The sequence below is a fragment of the Microtus ochrogaster genome, linkage group LG1 (assembly GCF_000317375.1).
Source record: "Microtus ochrogaster isolate Prairie Vole_2 linkage group LG1, MicOch1.0, whole genome shotgun sequence".
Lineage (NCBI taxonomy): Eukaryota > Metazoa > Chordata > Mammalia > Rodentia > Cricetidae > Microtus > Microtus ochrogaster.
This window is the reverse complement of record NC_022027.1, coordinates 18887553-18891106: the sequence shown is the minus strand read 5'-3', so window position 1 is coordinate 18891106 and position 3554 is coordinate 18887553. Positions and strand designations below refer to the sequence as shown.

The 3554-nt window shown below is 34.9% G+C and overlaps 1 non-coding gene across 1 annotated transcript; it reads right to left on the bottom strand.

Annotated features, from left to right (window-relative positions):
- Positions 1-982: 982 nt before the first annotated feature.
- Positions 983-1173, bottom strand: LOC113457519. Its single transcript, XR_003378080.1, has one exon. It is a non-coding gene; the product is annotated as a U2 spliceosomal RNA (small nuclear RNA).
- Between the last annotated feature and the right edge of the window lie 2381 nt (positions 1174-3554).

The window sequence follows — 3554 nt, the reverse complement described above, 5'->3', positions numbered from 1 at the left end:
GAGATTCCTGCAAGCAGTATTCCCATTTTCAGACTGAGATTGAGGTAAGAGCCAATGGCTGATTTTTCTGCTTTTGGAATTTTCGGGTTGAGCCTCAATTTCTGACCATGAGTTTTATTAATTGTGCTTCAAAATAGAATAAAAAATATTCATGTTTTGTATGGGTTCTATCTTTTGTCATGTAATTTGCTGTAGTAACTTGTCCTATGAACAATGACTCTCCTTGAGCAGAAGGGCCAATGTTCTCATTTTTTCTCTGCACTGGAAAGGTAGGTTAGTCCTGAAGGAACAAACACAGTACAGAACATTTAGGCCAAAGACATTTAGACTACATCCTTTGCACTTTAATAGATAACTCTAGAAGAATTAGCATCAATTTAAATGATGTCTGTGGTACCCTCTTCACAGAAAGCAGCTGCTCCACTTTCTCTTTTTTGAACTACTTACATGAAAGAGACAACTGCTTTCTCAAGAGATACCCTGATTGCAGAAGCAAGGTCCCATAGCACAAAACTTGGGAGAGAAGAAAAAGAACTTTGGAAGGAGACTTCTCTATTCTCACAAATGCAAGAATATACACATAGGCACTGTTTTAAAATGCAAATATACATGTAATCCTTAATATAGAGACTAAAACGTTGATCTGTAAAAAATGATTTGAAATTTGAAGATGAAAACATTGAAATGTGTCATAATATTAAATCTGGAAAAGCAGTGAAAAAAAAAAAAAACCAGGACCTCTGTAGCTCAAGTTTCTATTTGTGAAAAGAATAAGTTTAGTAAAATGACCAATCTGGAGACTATTGTTTTATTAAAATAACCAAGGCATGTATAGCTTCTAGTTTATAGTTCCTATTAATTTAAAATTACAGAGCTATAATTTGAACATTATAATTATGATAAGATTAATTCTTATTTGTAGTAGCTTCTTGGTCTGCTCTTAGAACAGTTTTTTTTTTTTCAATGAAACAACTTTATTCCTGAGGGGTGCAACGTTCCTGGAGGTACTGCAATACCAGGTCGATGCGTGGAGTGGACGGAGCAAGCTCCTATTCCAACTCCTAATTACAAAAATACATTTAATATAGTGTCCTCAGGTAGAGGACGTATCAGATATTAAACTGATAAGAATAGATACTACACTTGATCTTAGCCAAAAGGCCGAGAAGCGATTAGGACAGTTCTTTGGAGTGCTTCTTCTGTCAAAAACACACTATGGCTTAGGGAGCATTGCAGAAGAGGGCACAGAAAAAGTATAAGAGAATCATGGAGTTTGCAGTGTATTGTGTGTCTAGAAATAGCAGAAACAAACCCCATAAAACCTCAGCAGAATGAGTAATCAGGCATGATGCCACTGGATACGCCAATGGTGACAGGGAAAACCCAAAAGACCTTAACCCTGCACCCTGTACAAAGTACTATAGACAACTAAGGAAGGCTATGAGCTGAAGAAATCGTCTACCCCAGGGAAGAGATCACCCTTTGGATGTCTAGTAACAAAAGGTCAACCGTGAAAACATAAACATAATTCAGAGCACACAAACTGATTTGTGTATATGTGTGTGTGTGTGTGTGTGTGTGAAAGAGAGTATGCATGTATGTATATCATAGGATGCAATAAAAGTAGTACTAAAAATTTGAAAGAGAAAAGGAAGGGGAATATGGGAAAATTTGAGAGTAAGAAAGGGAAAGGAGAAATGTTGTAATTATAGCATAATATCAAAAATAAAATAAGAAAACACACAATATTTCATTCGGCATTTCTTTCTTTGTTTTATCTAGATTTGTGGTTATATTAAATTACTAGGTAAGTTGTGAATTGCTTCAGTCTGTGTTCGAACCATGTCTACTCTTTCACATATTCTTACCTTCATTAATTTTATTCCAGGTCATAAAATCCTCATTTTCTAATCATTAGTAGACAGACTATGGGAGAAGTCGGAAGATGATTGACCGACTGGAATGTACTTAGTTTCTAAACCTGGATAGGAAGATGAGTTTATTAAGCACATTAAGGCAATGGGCTACAGGGAGTTGAGGCCTTTAAATCAAATTATTTGTTTGAATGGGATGTGTCTTTGTGCTTAGGCACCCCAGCATGTAATGCATGTTGGACAAAGGAAGATGATTCAGATTAAACAATATGCAAATTCAAGAGATAAAGGAGAGTTGTTGTGTGTAATTTGTATATAACGATCTTCTTCCATGTGAGAAAGTCTGTCCTGGCAGATGAAAGTTCAGCCCAAGTAGAGGTTTCTGAGACACAGTGAGAGCCTACCTATTGTACACCTCAGAGAAAAATTTGGGTGCATATATGGCTTTTTCTTTGTGTTTTATGAATCTAGCCTGGGAAATTCTCCTAATGACTTGTTCTATTTTCCTGTTTCATGTTAGTGGGTTTTCCTGCACTGATGTACATTAGAAGCAGAAACATTCAACTTGACATTGTTTGAAGCACACTCAGTAAAACCTTTACTATGTGCTGTCCTTATTTCTAAAGGAAGAAATTATTTTCTCCAAATCCATTTTCATGGCAGAAAAAAAAAACTAAACAGGCATCCAAGTTGAAACAAAATGCTCAGCTAATATCTCCTTCTACTAACATCCACTCATTGCTCATAAGTTTGACCCACTGACTCAAGATTAAAATTGAAATACCAGCCAGTTTATCCATTTTTTTAAAATAGGGTAGTGAGCTATAAGGGTCTGCCATTTTTGTACAAGAAGTGTCATCATTCATTCACTCGTATAAAGTGTTTCTTAAAGGGGCTTATTCAAAGTCAAAATCATATTTCATGAATTATTACATGCTAAGTTCATATGTAGATATGCACCAAGAGCAGCTCTTTTTATTAGAATTACTGAGCAGAATAAGTTTCTTGGTTGTCTGAGGACATGAACTTAAGTGTAGGATCATGTGGTTCCTTCTGAATTCCTTGGAAAAGTTATTATAATCAAATATTTGTTTATTCTGAATCTTCTAATATATACTCATGACAATGGCATATGACGCATACTACAAGTATGGCCAAAATTCAGAAGATAGGAAGGCTGGAATGTTTATAAGAACACTGAATTCTTTTCCACAAAACAGAGGCTGTGAGGGAAAGCCCACTGAGATCTTATTCTATATAAATTCACTGTTTTCGAATGTGAAAACACAAGTGGATACATTAAAATTAAAACTCAAATTAAATACAGGTGAAGTGGAGTTCTCAGCATCACCAGAAGAGTCTGAAGGGAGTCCCTCTATCCCAGATGTTTTAGATTTTCTTATAATTCTTCAGCTTGAGCAGAGTACATTGGAGTTTTGATGGTCAGATTTTTACCTCACTCCATTTCTCTGAAATAAATATTTTCTTGAGTAATTTGTCCATTTTAGTTTGTTTTAAATAAATAAATAAATTGATAAAAAAATTAAAAAATCATTTTTCCTATAAGTTTTATGTGTACCACTCAACATTCTCATTTATAGCTATTACTAACAAATGCTACAAACCAGAAGATAGACATATGCCACCAAGTTTCAGGAGACTTGTTTTATCCCAAAGACT